Below are 9,845 nucleotides of genomic sequence, written 5' to 3' on the forward strand. Positions count from 1 at the left end.
AATTTCTTGAATGAAGGTCTTCAATTCTTTCTTCAATATAGAGATGATCATTCATTTGAATTGCAAGTTCTTATCTTCTTTTCAAGGATTGAGAGAGTTGCTCCTTTACTTTCTTGAGCTGGGCAATGGCCATTTCTAAATCTAGCTTCTCATTATCAATAGCTTTGTCAAGACTGAATATCTCCATAGCCTTGATCTTTGCTCAAGCTATTAAGCTTTCTCCTAAGAACCACAATACTGTAATACCAATTGTTGGAAATATTCAAGACTAAGTTAAGTTACTAAGAGGGGAGTGGTGAATCAATAACTTCTACAATTTCAACTCTTAACAATCCAATTAGCATTTAATCCATCACATATATTCTGATCTACTTGTATGCATAATAAATTGAAAAATATGAAAGCATTCATAACACTATGACACAAGAATTTGGTGGCCCAAAAATCTTCCAAATAGAAAGTAAAATTGAGGTGGGGATGACACCCACAACTTTAGTATTACAGTATAAAGTTAGTCTGTTAAAGCTTAAATTAATCACTTCTAATGATCTATCCTATTAGGAGCAATAAGGACTGCTAGATCCACCTTGTGAAAGGATTTACAAACATAAAATTAAGTATGCACTCAATTAAAAGATTTACAAAATATAGTTAGGTCTACCTTGTGAAAGGATTTGACTAATCCACCAGTTAGGATGAAATAGTAGATGATCTCTAATTTGCAACTTGGTTTGTTGAATGAGATTACTTTAAGTACCGATCGCGTTGCTGTAATAGATATGACTTTGCTACTCCTTATACTAATGTAGCCTTTGTAATTCACTCCTATTTTTCTCTGATTTTTGTTCACATTTACATCTTCACATTCTCATACATATAAACTTTGGATATGATACAATGCATTACATATATATCAATCCAATTATACAAATTACAAAGTTGGCCATAGTACAAGTTACTATAAACATTACAAAGTTGGTCCACATGAATACATTTGGGTTTTGAAGATGACTGAATGAGGTTTTGATACTTGGCATCCACTATCAATGATCGACATCGTCATGCACTTGGTAGATGTAGAAGCTCAATCCATACTGATCACTTTCAAGTAGTCCTGAACTCAATCTGTATTGGTGACTCGGTAGATACTATGAAACTCGTCATATAAATTAAATCACTTGTTTAATATGACATGACTCAGTAAACATTCTTTCCTTGAGCTTTGTATAAACTAAGTCACTTGGTTAACACTAGGAAGCCCAGTTAACACTAGACTTGCATCTCATACATTGCGAACTCGGTGAACGCTGCACAGCTCGGCTTGCACTAGTAAACTTAGCATACACTAAGATGCATAGTTTACATTGTTGATCTTCACTATAACTTTAATTACTTGGTAACCATTGAGATTTCTCCAAAGGACTTAGTAGCAACTGTAAAACTCATTGACAACTGAAGTACTTGGTAAACACTATGATCTATAAAATGAGCCGGCATGTCCTGATATGACCATGCAAATTGACCAATGTTCTCTCTTAAGACCTCAAAGAGGAGGTCATCTTGGTCTTGTGATAGGGATGCGGCAATGTGAACAAGTCTGGGGATCTCTGAAGAACTGATGTTGACTTCTCTAGTATCCTCAATTAGAATAGAAGACACCTCTGGTTGATTATCTTGAGGAGGCAATGCTAAATCCTCATGTTCTGCTTGTGACTCTGCATTTTCTTGCTGAGCAGTTCTCTTCGCTGCCTTAGCTAGTCCTGGATTCACCTTAGCTCCAGTTTTTGGTGTATCGAAACTAGGTTGGGGATTTTCTCCAAAATACCCCTTGGGATCTAGCTTATAGATATAGGTAGAATCTGGCTTTGTTTGCTTGTGAAGAGTTTTGGCTCCCATGAATCTCAGAAGTGCTTCCTCTGATGTGAAATCATCAATGTGTATGACACTTGGTTGGTCCCATTCTATAAGTTGTGAATGGGCGAGTGGTAGGACAATGAAATGGATGGATAGTTCTTGGAGAACAGAGTCTCTGAGGAAGATTTGGTCTGGGATATCATCATAGGCTCTCTTTTCAACTTCCTCAGGAATGTCTTCGATTTTGACAAGGTCGTGGTGAATGTTTGAAAAAGTGTGACCATTCTCATTGGTGCCCCTAGTTGTGGGTATGCCAAAGCCAAGACCTGACTTCGATTCCCACTTGTGTGTGTCGATGGGGCACTCCATGCCTCTTTCTTCTGGTCGTAGACCACCACCTTGATAGTTCCATTTTTCAGTGATGAGCTTATGTTCTTGGGGATACTTCTAGCTGAAGTGATCCAGACGTGCTTGATTTCTTGGAGGTGCATCCTTATGTAACCAATTGTTGATATCTGGAGTGAGCTCCTCATGAAGAGGGATTTTCAAGGATACAAAGGTTGTTGGGACAAACTGTTTGTATCGAGGAGGTGGAATCTCCTTAGCTTTGTGATATGTCGGTCGTCCATGGGCATGTGGATCAAGTGGGAGTGCCCCGACAGCAAATGGGTCTGACAGACTATACTCTCCATAGCCTTTATTATTGATCTTCATGGTAGACAGGGTGGAGGCGAGGATGATTTCTGGGTCATTACAAGTGTGGGATGAGCTGGCGATGGCTGTGCCGATATCAATTCTAGGGAAATGGTTTGTATATGAAGCTTCAGCTGCATTGCAGTAAGAAAAGGGTTCTGGATCGGCATGGATGGTTACCTTAGTGCCTTGATGCAAAAATTTGACGCACTGATGGTAAGTGGATGGAACGGCTTTCATGGCATGAATCCATGGGTGACTGAGGAGGATATTAAATGGTAGGTTTGGATCAATAACATGGTAGAGTTTTTCTTAGATGACTGGCCCAACCTTGATTGGCAACAAAATAGTTCCTTCTGTGGTTCTTTCCAAGTTGTCATAAGCTTTGATGGTGATAACCTCACTGATGATATCTACCTCAGTATACCCAGCTTGTTTTATGAATTTTAGGGTGCACATATTCAAGGCTAATCCATTATATATCATTACTCTTTTTAAGGAAAAATTGGATACCATGATGGCTATGCGAAGCGGAAGGGTGTGATCTGGCTCGACCACATGTATGTCGGTGGGTTTGAATGATAGGGCACATGAGGAGGATAGGTGTCCAACGAGATTATGAAAATTAGTAGCGTTGATATCTGAAGGGACATGGGATTCTATGAGAGCACTGTTAAGAATGTTTTTGTACATAGGACTAGTGCGGAGAAGGTCTAAAATGGAGATTCGGGCTGGCATGTTCCCGAGGTGTTCCAAGATATTGTATTGGCTTTTGGAAGGAACTGATGATACTGCTAGGGTTGATAGTGCTGATGGGACTGATGGGGCTATGATGTTCAATCACGCTCTTCTAGTGGTGATTGCACACTCATTGTTTGGGCCTTGGATATTGATAACATTGATAGAAGGCTCTTTTTCATATATGCAACTGATGAGGCTACCATAGTCTATGTAGGATGAAGTGTGGTCATTGTTCTTCCCATGCTATTGGTTTGGCTGGCGGTTGTTGGTATTGTTGTTGTTGGTTTGGATAGGTGATTTTCTAGGATTTTGGTTGTTGTGAGGAGGAAAAGCATTTTGATAGATCTGTAAGCCTGCATTGGGAGAGGTTTGGGCACTAATGGTGATTTCTTTTGATCAATGAGGTCTTGCACATAATATTTTAGTTTCATGCATCTGAGGGTGGTGTGACCCTTTACCATATGAAATTTGCAGTACTCATTGTCTTTGTACCATGCAGCTTTGGATTGGCCTGGGTCAATTTGCTGGGTAGGAGGAAATTTGATGAGGTTTTCCTTAGTCAATTTCTCAAAAATGACATCCAATGGCTCACCAAGGGGTGTATAGTTTCTAGGTGCAGGTTGGAACTTAGGCTTTGGTCTTGCAACTACATTGATGGCATTAGCTTGATTGCTAGACCCTTGAAAGTTGGGTCTTGGATTGTGGCTTTGATAGCTTTGGTGATTTTGCTGCTGTTAGTTGATAGCTTGTTGATTGTTTGATTGATACGATGGGTTGGACTAATTTTGGGAAGGACCAACCATATTCACATGTCTCATATTAGTAACCCCATCTGTTGCAACGTGCTTGTTTTTGTTCCAATACCTAGACTTGTCATTTGAATGTGTTTGATTTTGGTTGACTTCCTTGTAAATCTTGACCACACCATCTTTAATGAGTCCTTGCTCAAGGATCATTCCTTTCTCTTTGATATCTTTGTAGGTCTGCAAATAGTTCATGGTCATGTGGTGAGCCAAGCTAGGATGGGCATTATCAATAAACATTTTCACCAAATGGCGCTCTGGCAAGGTGCAAAAGATCAACTACTGATAGTTCTGTTTCGACAAGATGGGCATATTGGGCTACAAATGTCTCAGATAATTCAGCAAATTTTTTAATTGTGCCATATGGGATTCTATAAAACCATTCAAGAGCTGGTCTGGCCAAGCTTTTGGGAAAGAGACGCAAGAGGAAGATGTCACTATATGCCACTTCTTGGCAGTGCATGTAAAATTCTTTGATATGTGTGACAGGGTCTCTTTTTCCTTTGAATTTGTCAAACTTGGGTATCTCAAAGTGTTTGGGAAATGGTGTCATGGTAATGGCTTTGTCAAATGGGTAAGGACACACATTCTCAAACTTGAAGGTTTTTGGATCATTTCCCTCCTGGTTGTTCTTCAAAGCTGTCTTCATGGCTTCCCATTCTGAATTAATGGATGATGGCTGGGGTGCCCCCAATGTAGGAGTGCCCTGAGGTAGGTATGTGCTATATGGGGCAATGGAATATGGATGGCTTTGAGGTATGGGCTGGTAGGGATTGTACATGGCTTGGGCAACTGAATGGTGGATGATGGGTTGTTGAAGTGGAGGTGGCACATATTGCTGCATGTGTTGTGAGGCTTTCTGTTGATATTAGATTTGAGGTTGGGATTGAGGAACATAAGCTGGCTATGAGATAAATGGATTGCTTTGTGGAGGTAAGGTATAAGATGGTTGTGAAGCTTGGGGAAAGGATCGGGGAGCTTGTGGAACTTGACTTTGGATTTGAGGAGTTTGACCAATATATGTGGGTTGTGCCCCCATTTGGGAAGGTATCTGCATGGCAAAAGAGGCCAAGTAATTGGTGGTTGGTGGTGGTGGATTTCCTCCCATAAGTGGCATAGAAAAATAGTTAGTAATAGGATGTAATGGATTAGTTGGTGGTGGAGGTGGTGGGAATTGAAAGCTTGGAAATGGAACTGATGGGGTTTGATAGCTTGGTGGCTGGATTTGAAAGCTTGGTAGAGTGGTGGCAGGAGCTTGGGTCACTTGAGAGCTTGGCAGAACATTGGTAGTAGCTTGTGGGGTTTGATAGCTTTGTGGAGTGAGGGCAGTAGCTTGTGGATTTGTGGCTGATGGCACTGAGCTCCAAGGACCTAGTGGAAATGATGGAATTGTGCTCTGAGCTAAGGTTAACAAGCTCAAGGTGATGAAAGGTTGATTACTTGGCCCCATGGGTGGCATCCTGATTGTATATTGCTGAGGTTGGCCAAAGATGCTAGCACTGATTTGGGAGATGGGTGGATTTGGAAGGCTGGGTTGGAGAGCAGCAGTAGCAATAGTGAAGGGAGTGAATGATGAGGTGTTTTGGGCAAAGAGGGTTTGGGATGGAGTGGTATGGACCAATGGTGGAGTGGTGGTGGTTGGATTGGCTTGCAGAAGGGAGATTTCAACTTGAGTGGAGGCTGGTATGTTTGGGTTTGTTGGATCATAAGGATTGGCTTGAGGCTCTTCTTTTGGCACATATTGAGGATAATCTTAATCATAAGAGCCTAGTGGGAGTGGTAGTTGTCCAAACAATAGGTGAGATGGATTTGATAAGGGAGGAGGTCTTCCAAAGTCGAAGGCTCCTATACTGTCCCTTCGAAAGTTAGCCATGATTATTTCTTTGTTCTTGTCTATAATGGTGTTCACCAATACTGCATTTCTTGGTTGGTTCACGAAAGCTTCAATGTCAGTAGGTGATGGTATAGTGTTCTCTGGGCTAAAGGATGGTTGAGTGCTCAAGGGGAGCGATGCTTTTTGATCCAAATGATAGGGTTCCATTGTTTCTTTCTTCTTCTTGGCTAAGCGAGTGACGGGTGACATGAAAATGTTCCTAGGGATGAGATGCAACAATGCTGATGGATGCAAAGGGGGAAGGCTTTTCTAAGCCAATGATTTCTTAGGTTGAGGCAAAGCTATATGACAAACCTAAGGAGGATTGGGTTGGGGATTCTAACTTCAAAGATATGTTGCCAAAGAATGAAAGTTCTGCTTTCCTATGTGCAAGCTTGGTGGTGATTGTGTCAACTTTAAGGATAGACTAATGATCCTTTAGGAAAAACATGAGATTGACCACTTGTGGACCCCAACCTTTGGCTCAAGGTGATGAGGGATAACAAGTGACAAAGCTAGATTACCCTAGACAAAGCTCTGTTAGAGGGATAACCTCAGTGAGGTTGGTGGATTTGCAAGATGGTAGGAATGGAAAACCTTTGGCAAGGTGACAACAATTTTGAAGTCTTGGATGTGAAAATTAGGCTTTTTGGGATGTTAGCTAGGTTTGAGGGGATTGGTTTGATTCTAAGGCATAGACCTAGATGAGATGGATGAGCTAAAATGATTTAAAGGGATAACCTAGAATGACTAGCTTTCCTACAAAGATGACTATAAAGTGAAACTTATGCAAGAAGATGTGGAAAAATAAGGGGGCCTAATCATAGAAATCATGCCTAGTTTGTAAGACATAAGCAGAGTTAACTCCTAGATGCTTGCTAAATTTGATAGTGCAATCTAACTAGGTGTCCTAATAGGTTTCATCGGCCACTTTGTCTTCTGTTTTGTGGAGTTTGGCAATTTGAGGGCTTGAATTTGGCTTTGTGAAACTTCTGTTTGGGTTTGGGTTGTTCTGTCATAAATTCTTGAATCTGTTTGGCTTTGAGAGATCGTAGTTGTTTTTTTTCAACTTGTTCAACTTTTGAAACAGGCAGTGACTACGCTAAGTGTGCCCTAAGCTAGGATTGACCAAGTTTGGAAAACATTCATTCAACAAGTAAAAGATCAAGCAATAGATAGGAACAACCAAATAGAAGTTTTTGATTCTCAGAATGTGATACGTGCGCCAAGGAGTGTGTATATTCTAAAAATGTTTTGATCAATCACTTCAAACACATTAACATCCTAGATGGTTATCTACAAGGCTGATAGTTGGTTTAGCTAGGGAGTTCTCGATATACCCAAGGTACGTGAGGCCCAAATCCGTAGATGAAACCAAAACAATGTCACACAACCGAGAGGAGCAGTAACCCACTTCTCCTCTTTCACTTCTCAAGGGTATAAAGTTCCTTGAGGCTTAGCTCGAGTGACAAAATTTTGATCCCAAGAGAGGTGTCTTTGGATTCACCTCCTGATCTTTATACTTCGTCGGAACGCTGGAGTTGAGGTCTTCCCAAGGGGTGATGAAATCCCCAAGAAGGCCTCCTAAAAGCTAAGACAAGATTTTGGATCCTAATCTTATGCACCCAAGATGGCCTCGAAAGACGACAAGGGGAGAGAAGACTTGGATGATCTTGGGCTATAGACAGAGTTCTTTTCCAACTGACGCTTTAAGTTTTTTGATCTAGACCTTTTGAAAAGACACGTGATTTAAGATGCAAAGGTTCAATTCAAATTTGAAATGTGCCAAAAAAAGAGAAGTGATCGAAGAATGAATACACCAAGAAGATTTAGGGTCAACAAAAAGTAAACTCGTTCGCCCGGAGGCCCTCCACATCAAGTATCGATTAATTTTCTTTAAGGCATTCAAGATTGAGTGTGAGTTTGTTTTAGGCCCAAAACAAAGATGTGTGTAAAGCTTGATTTCAAGTGCACACCTGGAGGCCCTCCACATTAAGATTTGTTTAATTTTTATGCCCAAATGAAGTGTTAGCAAGACTAATGTGCATTCAAAAAATTTTCTATCTTAGAAAAACCAATAAAAACTCAAGTGAGTGGAATTTGATTTTTGTGGAGTACTTAACACCTTCTTAGGTAGACCCATCCCCATATATGGTGTTGATATTGCAACCAATGGTTAGAATGATGGGTGATTAAAGAGGGTGAGTCCAACAACAAATTCACTCAAAGTGTCTTTATTTGTTTTTATAACTTAGAAAGTTTCTAAAATGTAGATTCTTTTTATGCCCCAAAAGATGAAGTGTGAGATATTGTAATGATTAATTGACCTTTTGCATTCAAGATTAGATTTGTTGTTTTAATCATGTATTCATAAAAAAAAAACAAACTTGATTTTAATCCATGACACTCAAGAGTGATTTTAGCAACATGCATTCAAAGACAAGTGATTAAACATTCAAGTTTTTCCCTTTGAGCATTGAAGATTGAGATTTTGTGTATTGTTTTAAGAATTTTGAAGTGTTTTGTTTTAAGCTTAGATCATTCAAGATTGTTTTGGACTCAAAAGTGAAAATGACTCTTTGGGCTTTGGTTTTCATTCAAGATTTTGTGTTCTAGTTTGCATGTTTTAAGCCTAAAAAAATGATATTCCTAGATTATTTTGATGCATGAAAAACCTAGGAAACATTCAAGATTTTGCAACAAGACATTTGTTTGGAACAAATAACAAAACTTTTAGGAAAATTTTTGCAACCATTTAGGACTCTTAGTTTTCATGAGATTTTTAAAAGAACTTTAAAATATTTGCAAATGAGGTTCATTTTATCCTTGATAGATGCTTTGAGTTTGATTTAGATTTTAGTGTGCACTTAGTGTTGATTTTGAACCTTTTGAAATGGAAACTTGAAGTTCTTTTTAAATTCCCAAAAATGAAGTGTTCCTAACTTTGCATGAATGCATCTAAAACCTTGATGTTGCAAGGATGCAAATGATTGGATTGGTTTAGTTTCACTTGTTAAAAGATTTTTTTTTTTGCAAATTTTTAGTTCTTAATGGATTTAAGTATGATTTGGGAGTTCATTTTAAGCACTTAAAAAAAAAGTGTGTATGATTTTGCTTCCTTAAAAAAAAAGAAGCCAAGATCCCTCAAGAAGAAGAAGAAGAAGTAGGTGGAATAGAGAAAGAATATAGACAAGAAGAGGAAGAAGAATTCCAAGTGCCCCATCCACCTATAAACTTGAAAAATCTGCAAACACTATGAGATAGACTATGAGTTCCTTTGTCTTCTTCATGCTCATGTGGACCTAGAAAACCAATTTATACAATCCTACCAATCACAAAAACAAGCAAAATTAGCCAAAATTAGCAAATGACATACAAAACTTGACTAAAAAAGCTAATGAAGATGACCCATGTGGGGTCCCACCAGGCGTGCGAAAATGTATATGCTACTTTAGTATGTTAGAAACACTAAATTAAAATAATCAAAAAGCATTTGCATACTAATTTAACATAACTTCATGAGAGACAAAGTGAAGTCCTCAAATGAGAATATGAGCCATGGATAGGCTCTCTCAATGAGGATGATCACTTGATGTAGAGGTGTGTCTAATAGCTAAGATGACTTGATTATGTATGTATGCTCAAATGCTCAAATGGGCTTCAATGGAGGATTTTTGATAGATTTTGGTAAATGGATTTGATGTAAAAATGGCTTCTCAAAATGGCATTATGGCTTTACTTTCTAGATTGTGTTAAAATGGCTTAGGAGAGGATTCCTTAAATAGGCAAAAGGCTTGAGGGACCAAGGGCTAGGACGCAAGGATGGGAGAAAGCTTATGGAAGGTTTAGATTGAATGAGAGGAGAGCACATGGATTGTGCT

The sequence above is a fragment of the Cupressus sempervirens genome, chromosome 3 (assembly GCF_028749045.1).
Source record: "Cupressus sempervirens isolate cs-2001-9-10 chromosome 3, ASM2874904v1, whole genome shotgun sequence".
Classification (NCBI taxonomy): domain Eukaryota; kingdom Viridiplantae; phylum Streptophyta; class Pinopsida; order Cupressales; family Cupressaceae; genus Cupressus; species Cupressus sempervirens.